This window comes from Muntiacus reevesi, chromosome 7, assembly GCF_963930625.1.
Source record: "Muntiacus reevesi chromosome 7, mMunRee1.1, whole genome shotgun sequence".
Classification (NCBI taxonomy): Eukaryota; Metazoa; Chordata; class Mammalia; order Artiodactyla; family Cervidae; genus Muntiacus; species Muntiacus reevesi.
The window spans coordinates 48458554-48466664 of record NC_089255.1 but is presented as its reverse complement, the minus strand read 5'-3'; the positions used below and the strand labels follow the sequence as shown (position 1 = coordinate 48466664).

Below are 8111 nucleotides of genomic sequence, written 5' to 3'. Positions count from 1 at the left end.
TAGGATCTATCAGGTTCAATGCTGTGAAGGGTTTCTTATTTTTAAAGTTCTTTTTATTCTTTTTGGTAAATATTTTATCACTGTGGTGGTGAGCAGAATAGATACTAGGACATTTCTCCTGCTGCTGTTCCTCCTATCAGAATTAATCCTGATACCTCTCCAATTCTGGATATTTTTATACAAAATTCTTTTTATACAAAAGTTCCCTCTGACAGAGCTTCTGAAAGTTTAGCAAGAGCAGTTGAAGATCTGGGAACAACGGTTTCTTGAACTTTCTGCACAAGGACTTATTCATGCATTATCGACTTTTTATTGAGACTTCTGAGCAATTTTCAGTTTTAGTGACAACACAGGAGCCCACGAAAGAAAAAGAGTCATTTAGACTAGAAATTTCTTACACTGAATCCTTTAAGCTATGGAGGGGTATGCCAAGGTAAAGAGAGTATTAAGTCATGGGCGCCAGCTGAGACATCCTTCAGGAAGGTGATGCCTCCTCTACCTTTTGCTTGGGTCTTCTTCCCCACCCTTGAGCTCACCAATAGTTTCCATTTCTCTGAGAAATGGCCACCATCTCACATTTCCTTAGATTAAGATACGTGATTGCAGCTTGATTGCAGATCTGGTTTTAACTTTCAAAATGGAAGTCACAGAAAACAAACAAATACAGACAGGCTCTCAGCCTAAAGTACCAGGCTCATTACCTAGAAGACTTGAGTTACAAAGAGTGCCATATTGCATGTATGCCCTAGAGAAACATCAACATAGGGAAGTACCACATCCCACGGTAATGACGTACCTTAAAAAAATGCTACCTGAAAGTTCCAGCATTCCTGAACAGTTTACTTTTGAAGATGAATCCCAACTTCCCAGAAGCTCTTTCCATCTCACAGTGAAAATAAGATGCCGGGCGCCAAACAACAACATCCCCTCCCATCTCCAGAGTAACTGACAGAGTAAAATGGTAGCTTACAATAAGCAAACACCATGAAAACATAATGTATCAATTAATAAAGAAAAATAAAGTTTCCTCTTCATGCTGTTCACTTATCCTGCTCATTTCTTAATAGTCCGACATTCATAAAAGGCCAAAGGACTCTGACCTTGACAAGCTAACTGAGCAGGAAAAGGCAATCATGTGTACAAGGCTGTCATCCACCCCACAAATTATGATAAAATATATCTCGGCATCAGAAAAAAGAGTTGCATATCTCCTGTGACATCCACAGTAGTACGTTTAAGGATTTGAACAGAACAGCAATTCATTTTGCACTAACATGTTTTATGGTTATCATCAAGCGTTATGTCTTCAGAGACTGAAAGGTGATGTTTTTATGGACTCTGGCTCCTCGCTGCATTATCTTCACAGTTCAGAAATTATCTCTCTCTCTTCTTTAATTTCCCCCTTCTCACTCCCTACCTTTGCCCCCCCATTTAAAACAAAGCAGTCGTTTTTGTAAAGGAAAAGAAAAAAAGTAAATTAAATGAATCCATATTACACAAAGGGCACAAAATGAACAGATTTCCAACCCTGAATAGTTTCAAAATGAATGATTATCTGGCTAATTAGTGAAATAAATAATAATAATTGCCTGTCCCTCCTCATTAGAGCCCTTAATAGTAAATGAAACTCCAGTGCAGAGTGCCAGTGAGCTGGTTTCACAGCACAGGACTCAGAGTTCCGAGTGGAGGAAATAAAAGAAGATGACCCTAGATGTCGGATGTCCACATGCCAGCCCCCTCAAAAGTACCCATAAGAGAAAGAAAAATAGGGCTTCAGAATCTGCAAAGGAGATGTCTGGGGGCTGAAAGGGAATATTTCTGGTTTCCTTCCGTGCTTAAGGGTTATACTAGGTTCCAGGCACCAAAGAATGAGCACCAATAGCTATGGACACAGACCATTAGGGCCAAAACATAGAAGGAAGGATTCACCCTTCTTCAAAGATAACTTGTTCAGCAATGTCCATGTTCTTAAGGTCTGATCTAATTTACTCACAACACCATTTACCCGAGCTGCTTGTAAAACCTTGGGTTCTAGACTCCCTCTTAGACCCACTGGCTTAGAAGCTCAAGAGGTGGCCCAGGGTGGGCGTGTTGAACAAGATTCTCTGGGGTGCAGTTTGAATCTGGAGTACCCCTGCAAGAGTCAGTGGATAGTGAGTCTGGGCGATGCTGTGAAATAAACCCTGTGCTGCCTTGTTGGGGAAGATGCTGTAGCAGGCAATCTCATCGAATTGGCTCATCCCCCTGTAGAGACTTTCACCCTGTGGTTCAGTCACAATATCCTCTTACCAGGGCTTCGCTCTGTCCCAGCCTCACCACCACATTTGAAATTAGCAGAGGACCTCGTCGCTGTTCTGCTTCTGGAGTCAGCCCAGCCAAACCTATCACTCAACACTGAAAGCATCTGATTGGCTTCTAATGAGGCAGCAGATCAGCTTTTAGGGGTTTGTTCTCTGGGTGATGTATGAATGGCGCTCCCATTAATGTTAATCAGAGGGGAGTTCCCATTGCTCAGGCAATTGTATTGTAAACTCTTGCTCCTTGATACTCCAATCATCTTCCTGTGTTTTGAAGTCCACAAGTGTTCAGGCATAAGCAGGAATTGTGAATGAAAAGGTTGTCTTTAATCTCCTGTTTTCTTTCTTTCTTTTTTTTTTAACCTCCTGTTTTCTAAATAAACCTCCTTTCAAAACTCTCCGAGGCCCACATCCATGCTGCTCCCTCCACAATGATATATTTTATCCAACCACATTTAAGTAATTAACTAGTGTAACCATAATGTGCTTAGTCCTGAGGAGACAGAGGTGTTCCTTGAACTTGAAGCACTTACAGTCTGGCCTGGGTGACAGATGGGTAAAGGAACAATTAAAGAACTGCCGTACACATAGAACGGACTGAGAAGGAAGCTGAGGTGGAATTTCAAATGATGAAAAGGAACTGCTCAAAAGGAGAAGAAATGATGCTCAAGAGAAGATGCTTAAAAGAAGAATGTTCCAGCAAGGGAAGGAAGAGCTTATACCAGGGCCAGCTTAACCTATAGTTTCCACTCGTCTGAATCTCTCACAGTAAGCATCATGCCCAGGACCCAACTTAATGTAGAGGACTGCAGAAATGTTTTTGTTCTCATTTATTTTAAAAGTAAAAGCAAAAAAGATATATAACAATGAATCTAGCCTGGATTATATCAGCTTTATACCAACAAAGTCATAAAATACAATGTTTAACTTTTTAATGGAATAAGAGGCACATAAAGGCAAAAATGCCTAGGGTCTCAAAAGTCACAATGTGCCAAGTCATCAGCCCTGGCTTACGCAAAGATACGGGTGCGGAATAAGGTCTGGAACAGCAAATGATGATACCTAAAGCACTCTGACCCCATACCCTGCAAAAGACACTTTTCTAAGAGCCTACTATTAACCTACTACTAACTTTACTCTTCACAATCCAATGATGTAGGTACAATTACCACCACCTCCATTATAGAGATAGAGAAATCAAGGCAGAATAGGATAAGCTCCCCAAAGTCATGCAGATAATACACTCACACAGTCATCCAGAAAACCAGGGCACCTCTCCAGGCCCTGTAACTCTAGAGTCCCCACACTTGAGCTTTATGTGGACACACCTCAAATTATTCAGTTATCTGTGATGAAGAGTCTACTTTCTTTCCTTCCAGTCAGCCACAGGCCAGTACTTTTGTTAAAAAAAAAAAAAAAAAAAAAGATTCCAAAAACAATAAAAAACAAATTCCTGAAAAAAATATGAAACATAAAAAAGACAAGCTTTCTTTCTTTCTTTCTTTTTTTTTTTTTTTAACATAAATTAACCCATTTATTATAGGCCAGCAACATTAACAAATGGTGGTGCTTCTACTGGTCCTTCAGTTCCTTCAGTCTTCTGATGGCGGACTTTACCGTGGCAGGAGAAGTGGTGTGTAGGTCCAGGTACCACCAGCTACTGTTTTCACGCAGGAACCACAGTGCCAAATCCCCACAGCTCGTCTCTTCATCTTGGTTTTGCCACGGAAGGAGCAGGTATACTTGGCATGCTGGCTGATTTCAATTTTCTTCACCATTTTCCTGAGTGAGGCACCATAACGGGTCCTGTACTTGCCCATAATTCTGACCCTCTTGGTGCATTTCGCCATGTTAACGCAACCTAGATCTGAGCCCAAGAGCAAGACAAGCTTTTTTTTTAATTATTAAAAAAAAAAGACTAGCCTGGGGACTTCCCTGGCAGTCCCATGGTTAAGACTCTGCACTGCCAATGCAGGGGGTACAGGTTTGATTCCTGGTCAGGGAACTAAGATCTCACATGCCATACAGCATGGCATAGCCAAAAAACATTAAAAATAAATGAGTGAATAAATTAAAAGGCTTAAAAAAGATAAGCCTAATTTAGAAAAGATTAAGTTCAAGAGACATAAAGTTGTTTCAGTAGTTGTACTTTGATGTTGCAGTTGTGTCAAATGTCTATAAAAGTTGCTCATGCTTTCCCTCACTGTATATGTTTACCTGATCTCAAAGATTTGCAGACTAGCAAGAGTCTGTGTATCACACGTGAAGAGCACTGTTCTGGGGATCCTGTCAGTAGAAAGAGCTACAACCTCTCTCCCAGTAGGGGAGTGCAAAGAAGGCACAACAAGGAGGATGCCACCTCCCCACAATGATGGTGAAAGGACTTGAGAAGGGGGAGGAGTGGGACTCCAGAGTCGATCAGGTCCAGACCTTTGTCAACCAACTCGAGGGTACACTTTATACCAAGCACCCATGTGTGACAGGCAGAGTGGGGCCATGTTGCCTGAGCCTCCTGATGATTAAAGTCTCAAGCTTTTAGACTTTTGGTTCATGATCAAATGAGGTAATATATATATATGCCATCACTGAGGCATACTCATAAGATCACAATAGATGTTCAAGTATAAATTTTAAATTGGGCCCCATTAACAGTTCACACTCCCTATGGTACTCTATGATATGGTATTTTAAATTTAATCTCTTATTTGTCTTATGGATCATACAACCGTGTTGCATTATACACTCTGCATCAAAACCTAAAACTTTATTACTTGTAAAATTTATTAATTGTTATATACCCCAATTTTTTGTTTCCTTTCTATATTGAGTTTTACATCATAAGTATATGACCATAAGACCTTTCAATCCTACCCCTGGGCATCTATCTGGAGAAAAACATGGTCTGAAAGGATACAGGCACCCCTGTGTTCATTGAAGCACTGTTTATAATAGCCAGGACATGCAAGCAAACTAAACGTCCATCGACAGAGGAATGGATAAAGAATATGTGGCACATATATACCATGGAATATTACTCAGCCATCAAAAAGAATGAAATAATGTCATTTACAGTAACAAGGTTGGACCTAGAGATTGTCATACTAAGTGAAGTAAGTCAGACAGAGAAGGAGAAATATCATATGACATCCCTTATATGTGGAATCTAAAAAGAAATGATACAAATGAACTTACTTACAAAACAGAAAGAGACTGGCAGACTTAGAAAATGAACTCATGATTGCCAGTGGGGAAATGATGAAGGGAAGGGATAGTTAGGGAGTTTGGGGTCAACATGTACACACTGCTATATTTAAAATGGATAACAATGTCCTACTGTGTAGCACAGCAATGCTCAATGTTACGTGGCAGCCTGGATGGGAGGGGAATTTGGGGAGAGAATGGATACATGTATATGTATGGCTGAATCCCTTTGCAGTCCACCTGAAACTATCACATTGTTAATCAGTTATACTCCAAAATAAAAAGTTCTTTTTTAAAAAAATATATTGCTGAAAAAGTAGAAGAAAGTAGGATGTTGTTAGCACAATAATGTTTTAAATATCCCAGGAAATAACAGATCAACAAGCATGCTGTTTACAGCAAATTCTATTTCCTTATCTCTAAAATGAAAATGACCAATTAGATGTAAAAGTCCTTGAAAATATTAAACTGCTGTATTTAAGCTACTGGTTATTGGTAGTTTAAAAAACAAGACAAAAGGCCCTGAAATGGAGTCACTTAGGCTAAACCCCATGTCATCAAACCAAGAACTAACTTAATTACAATTTTGGCCCTCCCAGAAACAGAATCTTAAACCAGCCAATCCGGAATTGCCTAACCAGCAAGTGTTAGGTAATCTGACTGATAGACACCACTATCCCCTAAAGGAAAGTAACCTTGCAATAAACAACCCACTTTTCCCCTAGTATAACTTCCTTATTCCTGCTCCACTCTGCCTGTAGAAGACTGTCATTTTACACAGTTCCTCACTCCTCAAAGTGCCTTTCTACCTGCTGGACTGAATGTTGCCTGATTCTAACCAATTTTTGCTCAAATCGACTCAAAGTGTTTAAAACACCTCAGTTTATCTTTAGAAGAGGAAACCGAATAGACCTCCAAGATTCCCAGAAGCAGCAAACAACCAAGCTTAGGCACCCGAGAGCTGCCTGAGCTCGATGCTTTCTCTCTGTCTCTGGAGGTGTGGGTAGGTCCCTCTTAGAACCTAGTTCAAAAGTTTTTACATTATGAGCTTTCAGACTATTTAAGGATTTCTTTTTTCAGACTGGGTCCATAAATTGGCTGGAGTCAGACTGAGTCTGACTTAAACCAGACAGTATCTGGGGTCAGATTGGGCTGAACTTGAAACCAGATGGGGTCCAGGAGCAGACTGGGTCTCACTTTAAGCTGGCCTAGGTTCAGTGTGAATAAAATTCTGTTTTAAGGTTGAACAGGAAGATTAATCTTATCAAAGATAATCCTAAATTACAGTGACCACAATGGAGAACTTTTAACCTAGATAAGCTTATCCATTTAGGAGGTGCCCTAGAGAATGGCAACCCACTCCAGTATTCTTGCCTAGAGAATCCATGGACAGAGGAGCCTGGCAGGCTACAGTCCATGGGGTCGCAAGAGTCTGACATGACTTAGTGACTAAACCACCACAAAGCTTATCCATTTAGGAGGTGCCCTAGAGGGTCTCAGTCAAGCACTAACTATAAAGAATAGAGGGAAAATTATTTTTCCTCCTCTACAGCATCTGGTGACCAGGCTGAAACTCACGGCAACACCCACTCTCTCCACACTTGCAGATGGGATCCTGAGAAAACCAGCAGAAGCTGGCAGAAGATGAGAACTCAAACCAAATTCAGTTCTCCCAGATTTCTATCTGCAGGGCCTCATTGAGAAAAGATGGTAAAAAAAAAATTTTTTTTACCATGTTTAAAATAGCATTTTATTTTATTTTTATTATTTTTTATTTTTTCAGTGGGTTTTGTCACACATTGATATGAATCAGCCATAGAGTTACACGTATTCCCCATCCCGATCATGCTTTCCCTTTCTGTGCAAATTCAGATTGGCAGGAAAAATATATAAGAAGCAGATCTTCGAACTATGACTCATGACCGTGCTTTTGGGTACCCATTGGTTGTTGGTCTGTTCTCTTCTTGGGTCAGCTTTGCCCTTGTATGTCTCATTTTGTGTCTGAGAACTTAGAGAGGACCTAAAAATACAGCCAGGGACAGAGATGCATTGCAGTCTATTTGTGGCTAGGGTTCTACCAACTGTTGCCAGCTCTCAGAGGATTTACTAAATCTTTCTTCTTCTTTTTATTGGGTTATCTTTAGGAATGGCTATCACTCTTGAGAAAGTATCTTTTGCACCCTATTTGAGGATACCTCTCATGTTCATGAAGCTGTTCTATACTTCCAGGAGTACTTACTATTTGTCTTGGCTCAAATCTGACAAAGATAATCAAAAGGATTTTTTAAAAGTAGCCCTATGGTCAAAAGTTAGCCAAATTGGTAGCTGATATTCAGAGCCTGAAAGGAACTTTTCTTAGACCTTCTCCCTTAACCTAAAGTGAAGTTATGTACCCAGAGGGAAATAAAAACACTCTGAAGCCTTTTTGTGGGAAGATCTACCAAAACATTTCAAAGAAACACAGCTCTAAATCCAGAACATAGGACTCTTTTGATTTCCCTCTTAGCTGAAGATCTTCTCTCTCATGTAAAGAAGCAAACTGAAGATGATGTAGTTGGACGAACGGGTTGGCATCTTGATGTCATTCAGATTGCAATCCAATTTTTTTTTTTA

The 8111-nt window shown here is 40.1% G+C and overlaps 1 pseudogene; it reads right to left on the bottom strand.

Moving 5' to 3' along the window:
- Window positions 1-3869: 3869 nt before the first annotated feature.
- On the bottom strand, window positions 3870-4153 carry LOC136172190 (large ribosomal subunit protein eL43-like; annotated as a pseudogene).
- Window positions 4154-8111: the final 3958 nt, after the last annotated feature.